The 24,738-nt window shown below is 36.3% G+C and overlaps 1 long non-coding RNA gene across 2 annotated transcripts; it reads left to right on the forward strand.

Moving 5' to 3' along the window:
• The first annotated feature begins 10 nt into the window (after positions 1-10).
• On the forward strand, positions 11-19,073 carry LOC128169729 (uncharacterized). Of its 2 annotated transcripts, none has more exons than XR_008241583.1 (3): positions 11-95; positions 11,456-11,591; positions 17,758-19,073. It is a non-coding gene; the product is annotated as an uncharacterized LOC128169729 (long non-coding RNA). The 2 variants fall into 2 exon arrangements; XR_008241584.1 differs by lacking the exon at positions 11-95 and adding an exon at positions 7,871-8,104.
• The last annotated feature ends 5,665 nt before the right edge of the window (positions 19,074-24,738 follow it).

A 24,738-nucleotide genomic window follows, 5' to 3' on the forward strand; every position in this document is an offset into this window, starting at 1 on the left:
AATGTTATTGGTAACCTTATCTCTCCTGAGCAACGTAAAATTAAGAAAAAAACACCCCAACCGTTTTACACAGGATTGAATTCATATACATGTATGTAAGTACCATTGATGTGTTAATTTCATTTAAATGCATGTAGAAAACAAAAATGATTTAGCAGTAATCAGTATGCCCATTTAAGCCATATGAGGACGGAAAGAGTAAAGCTTACATTAATACACAATTTCAGCAATTCCGCTCTGTAGATATGATTACACAAGGGTGTCTTTCTTGTTGGAAAATATGTAAACGGATATGTTTTCTCTTGTAGACGACGTACACAAGTATGTTTTCTCTTAGGAAAACGTATTCTAGACGAATAATACGTTTTCTAAATGTAAGGATTTCTCCAGGATAAAATTTTGTCAAAATAATTGTTTGTTTGTCATTGTGTTCTGTTTATTTTGCAAACACGTTATTGATTTTCTTTAAACTGGTCTGTTTTGTACTTCATAACTCAGATTATATATTGCCATTGGTTTTCGTCCGTTGTCGTACATTTGTGATAACAAATTAACATCTTCAACTCCTGAACAGTTTCTTGGCTAATTCTTGTAAAATATAGAACGATGCATCTTGTGGGTTAGGAAAGCGTACATTTCATGGCTTGATTCTTCATCCTTATCCGGGTTTTCCAAAGGAAAAATTCGGTTATTGAAATACTGAAAATGGCGGATGGATATGCAAGCTGCTGCCAAAAGTGCACTTGTACATGAAGCTTTATTATACGGATGACTCCTCATACAATCTTCAAGATAAAAAATTGTTGTTTTGCAGATCAATTGTACATAAATCAGAGATGTGAATATTTCTTGGATTTTGATTTTTAAAAATTAAGTGTAAATATATCACCTTTTGAACATCGTCATTTTTGGCAAAATATTGCATAGCGTACACCTATTGTAAGGCTAACTCTTCCTTAAAGTTTTTAAGATAGATATGATATTATTTTATTTGTTAGACAGAAAAAGCACACAATGACAATATCCCCTCCCTTTACAGTACCGTAAAAGGAAAATAGCCACGAAAAGTTCCTCTGTGGATAAAATCTTTAATATCCATGTTCCTAATCTGAATTTTTAGACAGTTTCAAAATTTCCTCACTTTCTCTTATGGCACAATGGAACTCCATATCTCAGAAAATTGATCTCACAGGACTATGATTTATTTGATACTTCGATAAATTTGCATTTGCTCAACGATTTCCGATCTTCAGCAATGGATTATAACTCTGAATTATCCGAAGTTGTTTCTATTCATACAATAAATCTGCGGAAACCTACTTCTCAGAGGTTCGAGCCAATGACGCATATATACAACCTTTTTTCCTTGATTTTATATTTTTCCATTGGGTCTAGAAGTGATGAAAAAAAATACTTTGATGCTGAAGATCGGAGAACCTTAACTCCATTTCATTAACTCCATTGAAATGGAGAAGTTAATATTACAAGCAATTTCAAAAATTGCCAAAAACACTGCACTCCTATCAATGATTTGGAATTTCATCAACTTTAATGTCCTATAGGGTCAATTCATTTTAATCCTAAGCCCAAACAGCTTTTATTGAAAATCCTTTTTAAAGTAAAATTTATTACTTTATTTTTAATGATACAATTAATTTCCTTAAAATGATAAGTTAATATAGAAAAGTTTTAACATAACCTACAAACTATTCTCATTTTTCGTGTAATCAATTTTCAATGTTACATTTCAACAATGGCTCAGATTATGGTCTTCATGGGACGAATTAATTCATCCACACTTGTAATGATGTTCTGATTAGCTTCTAAGAATTTATCATTTATTTTGTCTACGGAAATATGCATAATATTGACAAACATTCAAATTCCAGATTTGTAAACTTTGCATATCACTGAATTCTCTTTTTAAGAGTGGCCTTGTATTGAATTAAATAACTTACTTGGGTTTTTTTTCATTGAGTGAATGAAAGACATCTTCACTGTTGAGGTTTTGTAAATCTTCAATACGTGCGTTAATCTTACATTTGATGCAACACTCCTGCAATATTGTGATGTTTTGAGTAGTTTCAAGGTTGTCAAGGGCTCAAAGATGCAAATATTTGCAATAGAAACATTGTTGAACATGTTTCAAAGTACAGATGTATGAAGAAACTCGTCATTAGTTCATTAGTAGTTAACCAAACTTGAGTGAGGATGGTTTTTTGCCGTTATTGAAGGTCATTTACAGTTATAAATTTATTTATATATATTTATCATGCCAAATATGTTTCACGTTTTGAACGTATGGAGGTTATAAGTGTGTTTCCTTCTGGAGATTACGAAAAGTGGGCAAATGCTTTGAATGACCATGCTTTAAGTTGCATTTCTGGACATAAAATGCTTGATTTTGTATCTAAACAATATCTTGTATACGACACATTGTTTTATTCTTTGTTACCTTATATTATTGATAAAAATTGTTCAGTTCATTGATTTGATTTGAGATATTAATGACTCCTTATTGTTATCAAGTAATTTTTCTCTGAGCAAATAGTAAATGGTGTCCTTGACATGTTTATAATTTGTAGTTTAAATCAAGGTGAATTGTTATATTACAAGCCTTTTAGTGGGCTTTATCAGTCCTGTTTTAGTTCAGTGAATGGTCTAGTAATGATTTCTTTTACATGGGTTTCAGAAGTTTTTCACAAAACCTTATTTAGAAAATGATTCATTCTACATGTATCTATGAAACAGAAGTTGAGCTGCTTCATAGGGTTATAAATCATAGACACTTTTATTACCTAATAAAAGGGATGTTGTTGTTTTATAACATGTTAAATATTTTTGTCTATTTTGTATGTGTTTTCAAGTTTGAAAGTGATCTATTGGACCGCCAGTCAATAGACTGCGAACTATTGGACCAGCAACGTATTTTAGAAAAAGTTTAATTTCTACAAGATTAAAAGAAAACTTTAATTTGTTTATATTACTATTGTTTTTAAAATTTATCATTTCGGTCATCTTGGTATTAATTAACAATGACCTAAATGCATACTGGTATAAAAACCTTCTGTAATTTATAATTGTGAACACAAAATAGAAAAAAAAAACGGAATTAGGCAATAAAACAATTATTCAAGAACAGTCAGTAGCCCCGAATGTTTTCCCTTGGTGCAGGGAACAGCTCAGTATGATTCTCAGTAATATTCGGGTCCATTGACTGCTCAAGCATTAAATATTTGTATACTAATTTATATATGTGAGTTTTAAGTGATGTTCTCTATTTTTAAAATGCCAATTAAGGGATTTTTTATGATATTTATCTCACTGCTGTATTTTTTTTTTACATATCATATTTATATATCTCTATAACCATCAGTAAGATGATTGTCTTGATATATTTATTATATATTTATAATGTAACCGATGGAACCGCTGTTATATTGTTACTTTCTGTTACTGTGCTCTTTGTCGTAATCGGGAAAAAATCGGAAAAGTCCGAGGACAATTAGGTAATTAATTGCTGCAATAATGTAGTCCTCTCCGATTTTTTATATCTGATATTTACTGGAGAGGGCTACAATTCCACAGAATCTCCGTAATGGTGCAAAATTAATTTTTTAATGCGGCTGACTTCGGTCTGAAAAGATCGTTTTTATATTTGACTTCCTTTAGATAAAATGATTTTTTTAATTTAGGTTGAAAAAATTAACCGTATATAAATCAAAACCAGATAAAACACATCAGCATGTTTACCAGACGTCTTTTTCAGCAGCCATGACAGTTCTCGCGTGATTTTATTGGATGTACGCTTGGAGTTTTGATGGGCTTGATAACGTGAATGTCAGTGTAAATAATCGATCTTACCTCGTTATATCACTAAAACATCATTTATGGAAATGGTATATATTATAATGGAAAATTATATTTACCGCGTTAATTATGTTTAAAATAGGGGAATTCCTATATTCAGTTCAAGATCCGCTCCTGAGTTCTCATTGGCTGTCCCAAAATAAAACCGGTCAAGGTCAGTAAACATGGCGGACAAATTCAAATTTCGTTGTTGACATACACGAAAAATAACCGATATATGTACTATACTTGATATTTTTGGATTAATTGATGCCATAGACATCTACAACGTTTGAGTTCAGGTAAGAAATACAAATGTTATTGTCATTTATAAACGATTTGAGACGAAATCGTTGCGGGAGTGAATCACTCCCGCACTTGCACCATTACGGAGATCCTATGGATTTGTAGCCCTCCCCCCACCCCCCCCCCCCCCAAAAAAAAAATCGGGAGAGGGCTACATTATTGCAGCTAGGTGATTAATTGTGGTATGTAACAATTACTATGAAAAAGTCACTCAGTATGCGACCCAGTGGAAAATTTTATTTGCTGACAAGGTCGTTGTATCGACGATAGAACTTACGAAAACATGACTTCAAACGAGACTATTGTTAATCCTGTTTTAACAACTTGTTTATCAGTAGCTTGCCTCGCCTTAGAAACTTTTAATACGAAGAGCATGCCCTTGTGTATCGAATTAACTGTGAGACAGAAACAACAAGTGCAGGCGATGAAGGTATACTGCTACGTAAGTAAGGAAAGTTGCATATAGAAAAATTGAAGTCATCGAGTTTATTATAAAGTTTTGTTGATAGGTTACCATCAATGCTCATTTCTAGAAAAATATCCAAATATGAAACAGATGACGCAGACTCTGTGGTATCTTTTATTTCAAGTTCACTGGGATATATCGAGTCGACGAAAGTATGGAAATAACACTTGTTAATTGATAATGCGTCGTCGTTATACTTGATTGTTGAGTTGAATGCCAAAGTTATCTATTTATTTTTTTTCACGTACAAGTTTTTTTAATAAAATCTGCTTCATAAGAATACAAAAATAGGTCTGCTAACAATGGGGCACAATTGGTACCATGGGATTACCAACATGGGACTGTTGGATGATTTCTAAAAACTACATAGATATTGTCTATTAGAAACTCAAACCTCTTTTTAATTATAACTTCAGAGTACTTGTGTGTGCAATCAGAATGGTTTTTAACAAATAATGTTTTAGATTTCTAATGACAAGGCAATCATTTTTACGACATTCATTTTTATTGAAGAAACAACTGTGGATGATATAAAAAAAACCTAGACTTTAATTTGTCATGGGAAATAGTTGTATAAAGCGTTGAAAAATCATACGTTTTGATGTTATTGATTCAGGTAAGATTTTGTGACCTTAAAGTTTCTAATAATTCTTTAAAGTTTTTTAGTATCCGCATCTGATTCACACCGCTTCTAGAGTATATTGTTGTACAATACTCTTGAAGTTTCTCCTTCACTTCTGTAAGAATTTTAGTAGCGAGCGCAGCTCGCCGGCGCCCAGTGCCGGCGCGAAGCGAGCTCTACCGGCAAGGCGTGTGTGAATAGAAAATTCGGACTATTTGCACATTCATTCAACGGATTTTTTTGGCGTCAGTAAATCGGACCAGTAATGCCTTGTTTTAATCGTCCCAGTAGTTCCCTGTAATTATGGTTTCCCATTTCACACTCTCACGAGAACAAGATAAAAGGCTACGTACATGCATTGAAATAACGCCAATTTCCGGAGTTATCGTCCTTTCGAGTGACGTCACAATGGATTTCTTACACATTGATCCGACAGAATTTTTCGGAGTCAGTAAATTTCGACCCACAATGCAATTCCTCAATGTCGGCCGATCTCACTAGACTGGATACCATCTCGCGAGAATCAAAGTAAAACTTTTGAGAAGCAGATAAATTGTGTAATTTCCAGAACATCATGCTTTTTAAGTAAACCAAACAGTATTTTTCGCGTAGTTTTTTCTAGTGTGTTTTCAAAGAGACAGACTACACTTGACTGACGTGAACTTTGACGTCACAATAAGGGGAAACTACTCGAAGTAGTTATTGTAAATCTGCTGAAATATAAATACCAAAATCTTCTCAAAATCTGGCAGAGCTAACGAATCGGGACATTTCTTCAGAGATAGGAAACAGCTGTAACTTGCTCTCATTTGGATGAATGCTCAAAATTATTTTATTCACTATATTTACGGTTATTTCCAGGAACGTTTTTTAAATGGGGCGTGGCAACATCATACAAAAAATCTTCATAAGCAAAAAGAAAAATAAAATTCTCAAAATCAGGAAAATTCTAATCGGGGTGGGGAATGGGGAGTGCGTGGTATGCCTTAAGCTCTTTAGCTGCTCAAAAGTGTCTTTATATTCACTACTATTTACGATAATACATGCTCCCGGGAGATCCATTTTCCTTATGTGATCAACAAATTTTTTTTTTTACGTAAATTTGATTTTTTTTAAACGGGGGAGGGGGGAATCTGTGATGAGTCAATTTTTATTTGTAAGTTTAATAAAAATGTCTGGTGCAAGAAAAGAGGAAATAAACTGCAATGTACATTATGTTAAAATCTTTATTATTCAACAACATTTTATTTGAGATAAATTCTATATTGGCGTGCGACCAGTATATAAACAATCTGATTAAAATCAGATTTTTGATCCGTTCCGACAAATTCTGATGTCGCTACACTTTGGTTAGCGACTATCAGAATTTCGGAGCGTTACAAAGATCTGATAATAAAAAATCTTATGAATTATGAATAATGAAAATGTACGGGAAAAATAGGTATATTTCTTTTATTTTGCATTCAAATTCAGTTACTTTAAGTCACTACTTTTATTTTTATTGATTTATCATAATTCATTTTAATCACCTGCTGCGCTCGCCCCAACGGTCTCACCGTAAAACATATTAAGGAGTAAAGAGAGAGGTTTGGTAGAGCATTTACTGGAATCGGCTATATATCTCTGGTTTTAAGGACTTTTGTGAAGCTTTGAAATCCAGTACAAATAAGGTAAATCAAATTCATATTGTTTATTGGGGATATAAAATTTCCAAAACCGATTTATGATTTTGAAGTATTTCCTGTTTGGAAAGGCTGCTATTGGTATAAGTAGGATTACCATGTGTAGAATTGAAACCTAGTTCTTTGAAAATGCAATTACAAACAAACACAATCTCGTTACTTGCCTTATCAACAAGGAGCAGTACTTACTGATCGTGCAAGTTATCTAGTTATTTTCTCACTTCTGCTTCATTGAAAACAGAAGGATATATGGTTTCATTTGGCCTCTCAGTCGTTTGATATGAGATTTTAATAAACATCTGATGCTTTTAACCCACTCTGACAAGTTATCAATGTCTTCTTTTTCAGATTTTGTCCATACCTTGGCATAATCTTCAAAAGAATTCATCATATATATATATATATATATATATATATATATATATAAAGCACAGAGAAATTCACTTTTGTTGGAGCTCCACCATCCGCCCCGACCGAGGCTTGAACTCACGACCTCTGGAACCCATTCTCCTAGCAGTGAGCGGCCACCGCGCTCCCCACTCGGCTATCTAGGCAAGACAAAAATCTTGCTCACTGCTAGGAGAATGGGTTCCAGAGGTCGTGAGTTCAAGCCTCGGTCGGGGCGGATGGTGGAGCTCCAACAAAAGTGAATTTCTCTGTGCTTTATATATATCTTTATCATTCACTATGGGCAGGTATATGTCAATTTGAGAGTTATTGCAATGTTTGTGCTTGTTATATATGTTTGTATCTATGCAATGTGTATCGTTCCGATCCTCTCAGATTGTCGTTTAACTGTATTCCACCTGTATCTCAAGCGACTGTGTCGTGCGCGGCCAGCGCGCTAGGTTCCATTCGTTATCGAAAGTAAGATTTTTGTCTTGCCTAGATAGCCGAGTGGGGAGCGCGGTGGCCGCTCACTGCTAGGAGAATGGGTTCCAGAGATCGTGAGTTCAAGCCTCGGTCGGGGCGGATGGTGGAGCTCCAACAAAAGTGAATTTCTCTGTGCTTGATATACACCCCTGCGAATGTGTTCGGAATGTTTTCTTTATCGTTGCTAAGTAAGTAATAAATCCAGAGGTGCTCGAATGAAAGTTCACGAGACTTCACCAATATTTGTTCACTTCCTGTGAAATTTCGAGGGGAAGTATAAGTGTTCGGATAATATTCTCAAAATACGTAAGTACTGGTCGTTTTTCATATCATATCCTACTGTGATTTATGTTAAAACGGGAAAAAATTTCAAGATTTTACCATCTAGCAGTTATTTATTTAAACGATAATATTCAGAACAGAGTTATCGTTCGTGTGCAAACACGTGTAGAGTGGTTGAAAATATAACCATTGGGTTGCTTAATAAATTCATAGCCATGTTTGATGCTTGTGGTGTGCAATACCATGTTTTAAAAAAAATAATGGGTGTCTGTTTTGCATTAAAACTTAGTATATCGAGCCATTTTCAAGGTACATTCTGCATAAAATGGTAAAGTCTGTTTCACTATTGATGTTATTACTAGGTCAGGCGCGGATCGAAAATTAATCCTCAGGAGGGATCTCTTTTAAGCATGTTAGTTGTTGCAACAGCAGACAAAAACTAATTTTTGTATAGTCATATTTCTTTCTAGAACACATTTTATTCACCAATTAATGAAGATAAAGTTTAAAATCAATAAACCTCTAGATTTTATATTTGACTACTATATTAAGAACCTAGATACACGAACTGTGAAATAGACTTTATACACGAGGTACGATTTTTACTGCGAAACTGAAAGGGTCAAATAAAACCACGTGGTCTAAAATTTGAATGACAATAACATTCGCAGGGGTGATATATATCTTTATCATTCACTATGGGCAGGTATATGTAAATTTGAGAGTTATTGCAATGTTTGTGCTTGTTATTTATATAGAGCACTGAATAGAATCAACAGCACTAGGCATCTTTAAAGTGTGGGATCTAATATATAGATACTAAGCCAGTAAACTGAATATATAAAGCACTAAAAATGGCTAAAAATGTCGTTAGACATTTTTAGTGCTTTATATATATATATATATATATATATATATATATATATATATATATATATATATATATATATATATATATATATATATATATATATTTATAGTTTTATTGTAGTTTCCGCTTTTTTTTTTTACAAACATTTTACTACATCTTGTAATTCATGCAATGCAAGTCCGTGCAACCTGAATACCTCGATCGGAAATCAACCGACCGTAACTTTTTTGACCGGTATATATATGTACAGTTGAGGAGAGATCGAAAAATAATATGGTTACCAAATGCTTTTATGAGTTTATGTCAGCTTTAAATATGATAACACTGAAATATGTGAGGTAATTAGTAACAGCGTAGCTGCAGACCTGTAGCTCTCATTCTAAAAACAAATCGGATGCTTGAATATTGCTGATTATTTCTTATGCATACGCAGGTTGGCTGAATACTCATTGATACTAACTGGTTCGTATCTTAACTTTAAGCGCTGCATTAAAAGGTTATATCGGCATTCCAATGATTTGAAAATGATTAAAATGCCCGATGAAAGGTTTTAGTCCCCCGCTCCCTCTTCGAGAAACAAAATTGTTGCCCAGAACCCCCTGTAAAAATGTTCAGGATATTACTGTTTTTTTTAACGATTTACTAGCGCTTGCTCCGTTCGATAAATAACGCTCGTAAAATATAATGACTTTTGACGTTCATACTGAGTGAACCCACTGTGTAAATAAAGTCGTCGTCCATAAGATTCTGTATATGTTTAAACAATGATTAACTAGAGCAAAACTCGTTGCAAAGCAACTAGTGGTTCGTCCGTTAATGTTGAGTTTAAATCTAGAAGTTTCTGTAAGAAGCAGAGTTCTTAAACCAATAAAAAGAGTAAATAAGCAAAAAAAATTAAAAATTCGAATAATTCTTGGTACGACTTCACAAAATTTGAATAATTTTAAGTACGAATGAACAAAACTCTTTACAATTTGAAGAACGACTTTAAAAAAAATCCGAATGTGGTTCAGCTTAACAATTGTCGAATTATTTTTGGTACGAGTTAATCTCACTTTAAAATTTTCGCTATTTTTTAAAACAAAGAACGCAGATTGAAAATTTTCTGGAAAATCAATTTTGAGCCCTTATATCTCCATAATGCGATTTCCTATTTTTAAACAAAACACATGTACGCTTTTCATTTGATAAAAAATCTAAATTTTTGAATAAGATTTACTTCCCGCTTCGACCAGAAGTGACAGATTTTCATTTAAAGCCCTAGTACTGAGGTTCAATGACAATTGTATAAGCACAACAAATTGCAAACCTTTATATCGAAGCATATTTGAGAAACACCGCGGACAAAATGACTTTTAAATTTTTTAATTAACGTAAAACGGAAGTGAAGTTGAGGTGGATCCTTTGATATTTTTAAGACATAATGAAGTCACTTAATATCTGTCTTCACCGTGCGCTCACAGATGCGCTCTCCGCTCTGCTCCGTTCGCACTTACCGTTCACAAAGCGCTCACTGCGCGTTTACAAAGCATTTACCCTACGCTCACCATTTGTTCAGCGTTCACTTATCGTTTAGTCAGATGGTATTATATTTAAGCTGATAACAATACATCCATTGTTGCATGTAAACAATTTCTCCTGATTACCGACGAATCATATTGTAAGGATACCTTCCGAGGCACTCCAAATTCATCGACCATCTTGCGTTCATATAGCGTTCAGATATCGTTCAGGGTTAGGGTGCGTTCACCGTTCACCTTGCTCTCGTGTTTGCGCTCTGCGTTCGCTTACTGTTCATAAGCGCTCACCAAATTCCGTTTAGCATGCGCTCACCGTTCCCTCACCATTCATGTGGGAAAGTAAAACGTTTCAAGGGCTGTCATAGGAATATAAAAACACAACATATCGATAGCCTATCAATTAGTGTGTTCATTTACATGTACTAGTATATGACTTGAGAGCAATTTTATTTTTACATACAAATCATCATGAAACAAACTCTTATACATATCAGTAGCATTTGTCTCTTTTAGTAAGTGCTATACATCTAATATTGTATCAAGGACAGGTTATTAATTTTGTAGTACGTCACAAATATGACGCAGCTGCAACGGAAGACTTGGTAATCGCCTTGCAGTGAGCTCGTTTCTAGTTCGTTATCACCACATTTTATCATAGATATTCTGAGAGCATCCATTTCAAACCTAATTTGGGAAACCTTTTATAAACTAATTACAAACCCTTTTAAAGGACTGAATGATCTAATATCTATACTATGAGGCAATGACTTTTTTTTTATCGGCTAAACATTTGTTGGTTATTAAAATATGTATTTTAATCTTTTAGCATAAATCGTTGCTCAGAATAGAGACTTCGATTGATCATTTGAATACGTATTCATTGAACATATTTGAACATGTATATATCTGGTATAATTAATATGTTTTTAGCTAGGGAGTAAAAAAGTCCAATTAACTGCAACATAAAAAACCCTACATTTTCAGGTTTATTAAAATGGCTTACAATCCAGGAAAATGGACTCGTGGTAAGGATGGAGATACGCTCAGTAAGGATGTGACAGCAATACCTGGAATCGGAAAAATAAATGGGGGCAAACTCAGAGCTGAAGGCTGTTATACGGTATATATATATATATATATATATATATATATATATATATACACACACACCAATGATATATAGAGGATATCTATATTGTGTGATTTTATATTTGCTGTATTCAACGAGTTGAAATGGTATATTTTATTATATATTGATGGAATATAACCAGTTCAACGAGTTGGATATAGCAAATATAAAATCAAAAGCCCTTCAGGCTTTATTGGATTTGATCACGCCCCGACCGAAATTATCACCTCATAATACTAAAAGAATGATTCCTTATTCCTTATGTAACCTGCTACAATAATACACACTTTCCATCTGTAATCTCTGCATTTGTATTTCCGTTTTTTGAAATATCACGGCTGACACTTTACAAATTGACAAATGTAAAGTCTACAAATTTGTTGAATTTTGACATGACCATATATGGAAACAGTGACGTCACTGATAGAAAAAGGCTAGCTGCAGGTAAAGGCATGCCGTAATCGCCTGAATAGGTACGGAATAAATTAAAAAAAAATATTAGGCAGGCCTTTAATCATATAATATCTGGATGACAACATTTAATAGAAAGTTTTATTTTTCGGAAAACTAAATTATGAGATTGGTTGTACATTTTATCAAATTTATGTATAAAAGATGCGAGTGATGAATTCGATCGATCGGTTTCAGATACAGTGTATCTTCTTAGAACTGAAAAAAAATACATTTAATGACTTTGTTTGAATACACGTGTATAAAGATATAAACGCATTTTTATTCATAGGCGTCGGAACCGGGGAGGTTTTTTTTTTGGCCAAGTAAGACCTAACCATTAGGAACATAGCATCAGGGAGGGTTCAGCCCCCACCCACTTTTTCCTCCCAATAAACAAAATTGTTCCTAAAAAGACCTTAAATAGAATGAAATATTAATAGTGATATTGAAAATTTGAAGCATAGAAGGTATACTAGCACGCCCCACCACTTATCCCCACGGATTAGGAATCTCATGATTTAGGGGAAAATTGCGCAGGTAAGCTTGGAGTTATAGGTATACCCCCCCCCCCGAATTAGGATTTTCATGATTTTGGGAATTCTTGTCAAGATTTCTGATGATTAGTTTAGCCCTCCCCCCACTTTCAATTTGCTTCCGACGCGACTGTTATTAGAATACATGTACATGCAACAAATTGTTAAAGTATAGGCCTCCGTTGAATTAAGTAAATATCTCCAAAAGCATCCTTATCGCTACCACAAAGTTTGGACACCCCCCCCCCCAACACACACACACACACACACCCACCCACCCACGAAAAACAAACTATTTAAAGACATTGGTTTTGAGATTGTGATTAATATGAGACATAAGAAGCGTTTCCCTCTTTAAAAAAAATAAATGAAAATTCCAAAGATAAGGTTAACTGTCGTGAAATAAAAATGTGCATACATTATTTTAAGAAATGTTTCTTTACTTTGTCAGCACTTTATAAAAAATCATGCAGGTAAAAATTGACATTTTTTTTATTTCAAGCAATGATTACGGGATAAGAGTATGACGTCCTGAATGTCGGTTCAATACAGACTCACTTTGTGAAGTTGGTTGAGAAAAATTTCCTGGAGAGCTATTATAATACAGCTTTACAGCCACTTGTGAACTAGCTGCAGGTCTGTAGCTCCCGGTCTGAAAAAATTCGGATGGACGACCTGGGAGCTACAGTGCTTCCCATAGTAAAAACTTCAATTTACTGCTCACAAAATATGCGCTAGTTTATCATTATTATTGAAGATTGTGTTATTATTCATTTTTCACTTACACAACAAAAAAAGTATAAATACATGTAACTTCACTTCACTTATTCGTGTTCGCTCCTTGGGGAGCATAGGGCCGCAACCACTCCTCGCCAGCGGACTCTGTTTTGGGCGACTTTCTTTAACTGGGCCCAGGTGAAGCCTGCCTCTTTTGCCTCTGACTCTACTGATCTTCTCCAGGTTTGCCTAGGTCTCCCCACCTTCCTCTTTCCCTGTGGGTTCCAATCCAGTGCCTGCCTTGTGATGTTTTCTGGGGATTTACGTAGAGTGTGGCCTATCCATCCCCATTTCCTCCTCTTTATTTCAATGTGGATGGGATCTTGTTTGGTCTTTTCCCATAGGCTTGTGTTTAATATGGTGTCTGGCCATCTGATGTTAAGAATATGGCGGAGACATTTGTTGACAAAAGACTGGAGTTTGTTATTTATTGTTTTTGTTACCTTCCAGGTCTCCGAGCCATACAACAGGACTGATTTTACGTTTGTATTAAAGATTCTTGTTTTGGTGTTGATGGAGAGTGCTTTTGAATTCCAAATTTGACGTAGGGTGTTGAATGCATGTCTTGCCTTGTTGGTACGACTTTTAACGTCGTTGTCAGCGCCCCCATCCTTGCTGACAATGCTCCCAAGATAGGTGAATTTGTCGGTCTCTCTGATGTTCTCTCCATTTAACTGGATTGGTGTATTCTGTTTGTTGTTTATTCTCGTCGCCTCTGTCTTTTTAATGTTTATTTTTAGGCCAGTCTTTTCTGCTTGTGCTGCGAGGCGTGACAATTTCTCCTGCGCATGTTGTTGTTTGTGGGATAGCAGGTCAATGTCATCTGCAAAATCCAGGTCCTCGAGGTGTTTGGTGAAGGTCCATTGGATTCCAGTCTTGTTGCCTTGCGTTGTTTCCTTCATGATCCAATCAATAACAATTAAAAATATTGTTGGTGAAAGAATGCAGCCCTGCCTTACTCCTGTTTCTACTTTAAATGGATGTGTTAGTTTGTTTTCCATTGTGGATTATGTGACATGTGGCGTCGTCGTACAGGTTTCTTATGATGCTAATGAACTTCGGTGGTATTCCATAATGTTCCATTAGCGTCCAGATGGTTGACCTATCCACACTGTCAAAAGCTTTTTCAAAGTCCACAAATGTTGAGTATAGTGGAGACTGCCACTCAATAGACTGCTCTATGATGATTCGAAGGGTGGCAATTTGGTCTGTGCATGATCTGTTCTGGCGAAACCCTGCTTGCTCTGGTCTTAGTTCCTTGTCCAATGCTTATTTCATTCTTTCCAAGATTACTCTTGTTAGAACTTTGTTGGCAATGGATAAAAGCATGATACCTCGCCAATTTCCACATTGCGACAGGTCACCTTTCTTTGGTAGTTTTACTAGGTATCCTGTTTTCCAAGCATCTGGAACTTTTTCTTCTTCCCATATCTTTTGTAGTAGAGGTTGTAACATCGAAAGTAACATGCATTATTCCGCGAAAAATTTCCAAATCTTTGCAGGTCGTTTATTCTAACTAATTCAGAAAAATAACAAGAGTAAAGCTTTCAATGTGACAGCAAACCAGGTTTTCTTTTGTGTGAACAGTATCCATAAACAATTTGTCAACCCTGAATTGATAAAAACTACCTATCCAAAGAAATGGGGTACTCTATATGCAATGTTTTTGCCCCAAAAATGACTAAGTTCAACAGCTGATATTTTTTCATACATTATCGAAATCATAATCCTAGCAACTTGCAAACCTCTGATATATGTATAATTGATCTGCAAAAGAACAACTTCCTATCTTGAAAACTGATCGAGGAGTTATCGATACAATAAAGGTACCTTTTTGACAGCCAAGAGAAAAGAGTACGCATTAACTTATATTCCAGTTTAAATTACATGTCAATTTTTTTTCTTTTAGAGAAATAGAATATTAGGCATTTCCATTTATAATACCATGAGAATTATATTACGGAAATTAGCGCAATCGTCACATCGGCAACGATTTTTTTGAATATAAGAACCTCTTCCTGTGCCCAGTTTCAATCATAACTCATTTTTTAAAATAAAAATAATACCGGTATTTTCGATAGAAAAGGTGTCGTTCATTGCAAGCTTATTGCAACAGTTTAGCTGAATATTATTTTTATTTTTCGTCCATTCCGGCGATTACGGCATGCCAGGGTTAGGGTTAGGGTTATTACAAATTCCGTAATAAAAAGTACAAAAACGTAACATCGAATTTTAAGTAATCTTTACTGCAGACGAGTGTCTCTTGGTGTTGGTTGGTCAGTGGTTTCTTTGTTTTAGCAATATAAGCTCTGACTTTCGTTTCCAAATTGGACGGAGAAATTTCCTTCCTGAGAACATCACGTAGTGCGTTAGTGCATGGACCCAATATCATATGTGCCACACGAGCCAGGTTTGTGTTTTCTCTAGTTAATTTAAACTTTGAATTTGACATCTTTCGTTCTTAAATAGTACAATCCAAGTCCAAGGGATTCTAAAAATGTAATTAAAAAATATTGTTTCTTTCGAAAACTTTTCGACATAATTCTCTATTCTTTTTATATTAAACTGTTTGAATAATGATTTACATCCCTATAATGTATAACAGTCATATGATTTTTTAAACAAATATTGTGTCAGTAAAACAATTAGCCAAACGTTAAAGTGACTTTTTCTGATAAACATTTGTTTTGTATATCATCGACATCATTGTCGTCGTCATAAGCTTTTCACATTTTCTTCTTCAGAAACACTTAGCCCATAGCATACTTAAGATTTCAGGTTTGTTGCAATGAAAAGTCAGATTACTTTAAAGGGAAAGATAATTTGAAGAGGGTGGATAGGATACAAAAATCTTCTGAAACCAAATATTATGCGATATCAAAACTTCACCTTCCTGATATAAGTTAATTCAAGTTTGTTTAAATCTTTATCACCAGGGAGTCAGAAAAAGGGTTCACAAGTTATGATAAAAATCAGTAGAAATCAACAATTAAATTATATTTATGAAGAAGTTAAAAATGTAAAATTGTTAACGCACGACACACGACGACGGACGAAGACCAATTGCATAAGGTCACCTGGGTGACACAGGTGATCTAATAAAACCGACATATTTTCTAAATACTTAAGTCGAATTTGAATCTAAATGTGAAATTGCCAGAGCCAAACGCCATGATCAGTCTCAATCTGTTTCTTACAGGTAACTGCAAGGCATCAAGTCATTAAAATAGCTAGGAGTGATTTTTATATTCTAAAATTACTTGGACTGTGACCTCAATGAGATAATTACAGTATATAGGAATACAGTTTAGAATTTGTACATGATCCGCCTTGAAGAGAGATTCAAAAATCAATGTGGGAATATGTGGGCAAAGTGTTTATATTATCTTAATTAGAAATTCGTGGTTTTAACATTTGCAATACTATAAGTATCCAAGCATCACGATCTTTAAGAGTTGGCCTAACAACCACTGAAACAGCAAATATGTATATATGAGTTTTCGACGATGCGTAGGTTAAGGGTATGGCCCTTGCCATATAAGGTCAGGTCAAAATTCGACAGACCTGTAGACTTTACATTTGTCGATTTGTCAGATGTGCTATTGCCGAGCCTGAAGTGACAAATGCAGAACCTACGGATTAAAAGTGTGCAAAGTTGAAGGTTTAATCAACTAATGTAAACAATAAAGTTGTAAAATGTGCATCATGCGAAGGAACTGAGTCAAATCTTACATGTGTTTATGCCCGAGTTTTATAGGTTACACGATCAGAATTACACATACCCATACTCAGGCTCACACATCAACACGATTGCATATTCGGATTTACAAGTTTACATGTCTAGATGTTTGAACAAGGTTACCCTTAATAGTTTTCATCGCGTCGTCGGGATGAACTCCTTGATAATGAACGTGAGTTGCAGTTTTATAAACTACATAAAATTAAATTGAAGGTGAAAAGTTTGCTAAACTTATGAAAAATCTTGACAAACAAGAGAAAAGGTCTTTGGTTACTGTTAAGTATAACTTTGCAAAAAATTGGTTGGGGATGGGGTGGGTGTAGGGGGCTAACCCCCCTCCCCACTTAGCCTCTCGTTTCCGACGTCTATGCTACGCAGTTATGTAGTTCATCTATATTTGTAATGTTAATCTTTGACAAAATCATTTTTATATCAAGTTTTTGTACTAGATATAGTTATGTTAAAATTACTAGCAAATCTTCAAAAATAGGTCCTTGAAGCGTTGAAGCGAGGGGCTTAATTAAAATAGTTCGGACCGGAAGTATTTGATAAAGCATGGCCCGTTTGATATAGCAAAGGTTTATCACACGGGTAGTATACACCACACGTATGAGATAAACATTAATATCTTTTATTTTCTTATTCTATTTTATAGGTGGGTGACGTCTTGAACAAATATAAGGAATTAGGGAGCAAGGGTAAATTCCTGGAATGGTTAGATTCCAGTGGTATAACCAACAGCGAACACAAACGAGATTGCTACAGATTTATAAACGATTTAGCCAACTGATATGCAATGTTGAATTGAGGAATAATTGATACTGACAAACAATTAATCAACGTTAACTTCTCTTTTAATGCAAAATGATTTCTTGTTTACCTTTATCCTTAGAGAGGGGATTGCGTTTTACTTTCTGATTAGCTTTTATTATTATTTTTTCATCCTAGAACAGACATAATTTTAATACTGAAACTGTCATTTGCTTGTCTGTATACTTGTTTAGAGCATATTTCATAGTTGTAACATGTAGTAGACTGTGAGTTTTTATTGTGATATTTATTTCTCAACGGAAAATATATTTTATAGTATTCCTTTGCACTCATTTTAATAATAAAGAAAAAATTGACGCATTATGCACCTTAAGGGTGTTGTTTACGCAAGGTTGTAGCTCTCCTATTCGTATGGGTTTAAAGTTGGAAGTCATGAATAAAATTTGATATAATAATAAATAGTAGTTATAAAATAAGTTTTACAAAACATTCGATATTTTTATTTTAAAGAATTTTGCTTAAAATTTGACCTTGGCAAAACAGGAAAGTGGGACTCAATTTTGCAAAATTTATTTTCTTCTAAATTATTTTTTGTAGTACTTAAATATTAAAAGGTTAAATTTTATATGATATTGAAAATAATTTGCATATTTTCTGTTGGACTTATCTTGTTTAATCGTTATAATAACTGTATAGCTCGCAATGTAAAAAATATTGAAAATTCTTTAAAATCGAAAAAGACACCATATGTCAAAATAATAATCATTGGCCTCATATAAATGTTTATGCCAGCAGAATAAGGTCACCATTAATGTTTCAATACATTAGATGTTTTGGTATTATCATAATTTAATTTTTGTTAAATTGAATAAAAATTCAGTAGGAATATAAAACTGATAGGGGATATTCGGACTGGAGTATTTTTAAATATTGTCACTGAAAACATCATGATTTGTTTCAATTAGGTGCCATTCATAAACTGTATATCATTTTTAAAGGAGTTTAATTAAATAAATATTTCAAATTAAAAAAAAATAAACTCTCAAGCATAATGTTAAATTTTAAGAGATTTTCCTAAAAATATTTTTCAAAAAATATTAAGTGTCTAATAACTCTAAAACTAGCTCGTTGACCTACTTATTGAGAGTGAAAAATAACACTACATTCAAAAGTCTATGTCATACAATAGAGGGTTTTTCATTTTATTGAAGCGAAGTTATGATCAAAATCGAAAATATCCCTTCGGTTCCCTGTGGTAGAATTGTGCTGACTGACTTCCGGTTTCATGTACTAATCCCATTCGATCCTCAGCTGGTCACGTGATACCCGAAGGGTATATAAGCTGAGAAAATCAGTAGGATCGGAGAGTCTGTGTTTGACGGCCGAGACATCAACACATCGAAGCCAGGAAAGAAATTAAGGTTGGTAAGAATAACCTGTCTGTAGTCTTACGTGCCTGTAATAGGCTTTCGAGACTATAGGTGTATATTTGGAGTAATAAATATACAAATTGGCTTGTTGACAGTAGTTAGAACGCTACAGTCCCGGAACGGCGCGTACGCTCCTGTCTTCGAGCAGCGCATACGCAATCGTAGTTTGAAGTGCGTGCGCCACAGAGAACCGGGGGATATTATTTGTACATATTTCAAATTTAAATCTGTGATTGAGGAAATAGATCATTTAATTCACTCTTTGATTTGCTCAGGCAGAGCAGCCGAATCCCATATCGAACTCAGAAACGTTACATAAATTTGGTGGCAGCGAGCGGTGGGATTCGGCAAATACAAGAAATAATCACATTTAAAATTAGTTGTTAAAATAGAGTACTGTTTGTTTGTTTCTCTTTTATTTGTTAAATGATGAGCGCAATGGATGAAATGCTGGATGAGGAAATCTCTTTCCTTGAACAGAGTTGTGAGCGATTGCGCCTTGAAATAGAAAAGCAGTCGACACCAGTAGTGAGAAATAGATCGATGCGCGATTCTGGCATTGCTACTATACCCAAGGAAGTTGTAGTTCGGGAATGCTTACCTGATGGAATTGCGGATGATACAGTGGTGAGCGTGAATTTAAGGCAAACGGAAAACTCTCAGGCGGAGGGTAGTTACATTGATGGTGTTACTTTAAGAAAAACGGCACAACGAAAGCCTGCTTCTGCACAGAATGCACATTATGAAAGTGCACAACAGTATCAAGCGGATGCGCCGGTAGCCGTGACTGATAGGCTATCAAACGCATCAAATGCGCATCTACAAACGGCGAGTGCGCCGCAAGAAAATCGTATGCATGCGCAACACCATTTACCACTGCAAGTGCATTCGCAGATACCAGTGCCAGCGCAAGCGCAACAACAATTAGCTACAGGTGAATTGAGTACAGTTACAGATTCTGTGGGCCAGAGACGAAATAACGACTTTGCGCTAAGGAGTTTTAACAGTCGTCCGCCTACGCAAATGTCAATCACCACCGAAAGGAATGCAACAAAATGCAATATAAAACCTGCGACTTTTGACGGTAGTCATTCTTGGATTGATTACAAGTCTCATTTTGACGCTTGTGCGGCCATTAATAACTGGTCTGATAGGGAGAAAGGACTCTATTTAGCCGTATCATTGCGAGGTGCTGCGCAAGGGGTGCTTGGGAATGTCTCGTCAGAGACGGGACAACAGTATAATCTGTTGGTTGAAGCACTGGAGGAGCGATTTGCGCCGCCGAATCAAACTGAGCTTTACCGTGCGCAATTGAAAGAGAGACGACAGAGAGCTTCGGAAACACTGACAGAACTAGGTCAAGCAATTAGGAGACTTACTTGTCTGGCTTATCCTTCAGTACTAATGGAGGTAAGAGAAACACTTGGAAAAGAGGCATTTATAGATGCGCTGGTAGATTCCGACATGCGATTGCGCTTAAAGCAAAGTAGACCTCAGAATTTAAATGAAGCAATACGCTTAGCAGTTGAGTTGGACGCATATTACAAGACTGAAAAGAGAAGCCACTTGCACAGTGTGAACTTCACCAAACCCACTAGTGAGAATGAATCGCAGTCCAAAGATTTATTTGAAATGATGCAGACACTTCAGGATAAGATAGAATCGTTAGAGAAGCGCATTGAGGAGAAAGGTAAAAATCAAAGCGTTCTTGAAGGTCACAGATTTGCCAATACACAAAGAAGCGGGAAAGTGAAGTGTTACAAATGCTCAGAAGAAGGACACATCCGTAGAAATTGTCCCAAATTGAAGAGAGAGCGCAACAGTAGTACTCGACGCAGTGAGCAGCCTAAAGAGGGGAATGCGCGTCGAATTCGCGGTAAGCAGAGGCGAAAAAATCGAAAGAGTTCTAAAGGAAATGTAGGGGCAAGCAACTTATGTGAAGAAGCGGGTATTTTTATAGATTCAGAAGTAAACGGCCTCAAAACAAAACTTCTCATTGATACTGGTGCATCCCTGACTTTGTTGTCTAAGAGAATATATGACAAACTACCAGACAAGCCCGTATTAGAGGAGAGTAGACAAGTTATAACGAGTGCCAGTGGCTCAAGACTTTGTCAGTATGGAAAAGCCAATTTCGTTATAAAGATAGGAAGGTCGAGGGAAACGGTGAAACTAATGGTAGCGGATATTAGTGTAGACGGGATACTTGGTCTTGATTTTCTTAGAGCATGCAAAGGAGATATAAACTTCGAACAAAGTTCTCTGAAATTGAATAACGAGGAGTGTCGCTTCTCATGGGAAGGTACATTAGGGTGCTATAGGGTAACGGCGGATAAGGATGTGTGCCTGCCACCGAGAAGTGAAGTTGTAATTCAGGCTAAGGTACCGGGAGAAAATACATTTGGTTCTGCAGACTATTTGGTAGAGGCCGAGCCAAAGTTTCTTGAGAGTGGACGCGCATTGGTTGGCCGAACTTTGGTAAAGGGACATAATATTGTGCCAGTTTGTCTCATGAATATCACAGAGAGCGTTCAGCAAATTCATGGTGGTACTTTGATTGCAAAAATGACTGCAGTGGAAGAGCAAAATGCTTCCGCGGGTGAGGCTGAAAATAGTGCTAAGGGATTACGCAGTGATTTGCGGGAGTTGTTTGACAGGTGCAAACTTAATCTGTCTCCTGCGCAGTTTTCGAAGGTAGAACTATTCTTGCACAAAAACGAGGATTTGTTCGCAACATCGAACTATGATTTAGGGCGGACACATGTTGTGAAACACCAGATAAATACTGAACTAGGAACTCGTCCTATCAAACAGGCGCCTCGACGAATCCCTCTACATTTATCTCAAGAGGTTGATAAGCAAGTCAATGAAATGGTTGAAAAAGGGGTGATCGAAACATCTATAAGCCCATGGGCATCACCTGTTGTCCTAGTTCGTAAGAAGGATGGGACAATGCGCTTCTGCGTTGACTATCGTCGATTAAACGAAGTTACAGTTAAAGATGCATATCCACTTCCAAAGATAGAGGAAGCGTTTGACCATCTTTCAGGGCATGCTATGTTTTCTACACTAGATCTCAGCAGTGGGTACTGGCAGGTCGGCATGGAAAAAGGAGACAAGGAGAAGACTGCCTTTGTTACGCGCAAAGGGTTATATCAGTTTAGGGTTATGCCCTTCGGTTTGTGTTGCGCACCTGCCACTTTCGAACGTCTCATGGAGACAGTGCTTGCAGGCCTTCAATGGGACAAGTGCTTGGTATATCTGGACGATATAATTGTTGTCGGGAAATCGTTTGAAGACATGCTAGAAAATCTCGGAGAGGTGTTCAAGCGTTTGCGACAGGCAGGTCTCAAACTAAAGGCTAAAAAGTGCAACGTTTTTGCAAAGAAGGTTTCGTACCTTGGGCATATAATATCTCAGGATGGTATTGCTACTGATCCGGAAAAGGTAAAAGCAGTTGCTGATTGGCCGATACCAAGTAATGTCTCAGAAATTCGATCTTTCCTTGGCCTTTGCAGCTACTACAGGCGCTTCATACGAGACTTTGCTTCCATAGCCAAGCCCCTGCATCGACTCACTGAGAAGGGAAGGAAGTTTCAATGGACGAAAGAGACCCAAGAAGCTTTTGAGGTGTTGCGTGATCGATTGGTCAGTGCGCCAATTTTAGCATTACCTGATGTAACAAAGCAATTTATCCTGGATACGGATGCCAGTGGAACAGCAATCGGTGCTGTGCTTTCGCAGAAAATTGATGATAAAGAACGTGTGATTGCATATGCAAGCCGAACCTTGTCTAAAGCTGAAAAGCGATATTGCGTTACCAGGAGAGAATTATTGGCGGTTGTTCACTTCATCAAGCATTTTCGACACTACCTTTATGGATGTCATTTTCTTATCAGGACAGACCACGGATCACTAAGATGGCTGTTACGATTTAAGGATCCGGAAGGTCAAATGGCGAGGTGGCTGGAAGTGATCAGTACGTACGACTTTGAGATTGAGCACCGCCCTGGTCGAAAGCATGGTAACGCAGATGCACTCAGTAGAATACCATGTCCCCAGTGTGGTTTTGAACCTGAAACAGTGCAAAAAGTTCGAACTGTGTACGCAAATCTAGACTCGAGCGAGAAAGATGACCTTACTTTGAAAGAGGCGCAGAGTGAAAGCAAGGACATTCAGTTGGTTCGTTCTTGGGTTGAAAGTGGGAAAAGACCTTGTAACTCTAAGATAACGCAGCAAGGGTTTGTGGTGAAATCACTCTGGAATCAATTTGATCGCCTGTGCATAAAAGAAGGGCTGTTAATGCGAAAATGGATACTGCTACCCTCAGGCAAGGAAACATTCCAGGCTATTATACCCAATGAAGAGCGCCGGAGAGTACTTAATATGTGCCATGACAGCCATACATCAGGACACTTAGGTGTTACGAAGACTTTGGCCAAAATAAGGCAAAGGTATTACTGGCCTGGGCTTCAGAAAGATGACCATCAGTATATTTCCGGTTGTGAAAAATGCACCATGCGCAAGAATCCAAATCCAAAGCAAAGAGCTCCTATGCAAATTGCTGGTTCCGGTACTCCAATGGAGAGGATTGCAACTGATATATTGTGCGAATTGCCAGAGACGGACAGAGGAAATCGCCATATACTTGTAGTGTCCGATTATTTTACAAAGTGGACAGAGGCTTTCGCTCTACAAAGTATGGATGCTGAAACCGTAGCAAGCACAATCATGGAGCAAGTTATAGCCAGATTTGGCGTACCATCAGTTCTGCATTCTGATCAAGGGCGCCAATACGAGAGCAAGCTGTTTTCTGAAATGTGTCGGTTATTGGGTATTAGAAAAACACGTACCACACCTTATCACCCGAAATCAGATGGTATGGTGGAACGATTTAACCGTACACTGCTCTCGATGCTCAGTACCTATGTTCAAGAAAACCAGCGTGACTGGGATGTGTATCTCCCTTATTTATTAATGGCTTACAGATCCACAGCGCACGAGACAACTAACTTCTCCCCAAACATGTTGATGTTGGGTAGAGAGGCGACTACTCCGTTAGACCTGATGTACGAGATGCCATCTGATATAAAAGGCATTCCTTCTAATCAGTGGGTATGGATTTTGCGTGAACGCCTGGAAACCGCGCACAAAATTGTTAGAGAACATACAGAAAAAGAGATGCTACGCCAGAAGAAATATCATGATGCGAAAGTAGCATGGTCAATATTTGAACCCGGTGAAAAGGTCTATGTGTATTTTCCGGTTAGAAAAAGCGGCTGTTCGCCAAAACTGACATCGTTTTGGAAAGGTCCTTTTGTCATAGAGAAAAAGTTGTCTGATTTTCTTTACATAGTAGCATGCGGATTTCGAGGCAAGAGTGGTGTTATTCATTGCGATCGCATGCGAAAGTGTAAATCTCAGATATTGACAGG

Source organism: Crassostrea angulata, unplaced genomic scaffold, assembly GCF_025612915.1.
Source record: "Crassostrea angulata isolate pt1a10 unplaced genomic scaffold, ASM2561291v2 HiC_scaffold_192, whole genome shotgun sequence".
Lineage (NCBI taxonomy): Eukaryota > Metazoa > Mollusca > Bivalvia > Ostreida > Ostreidae > Magallana > Magallana angulata.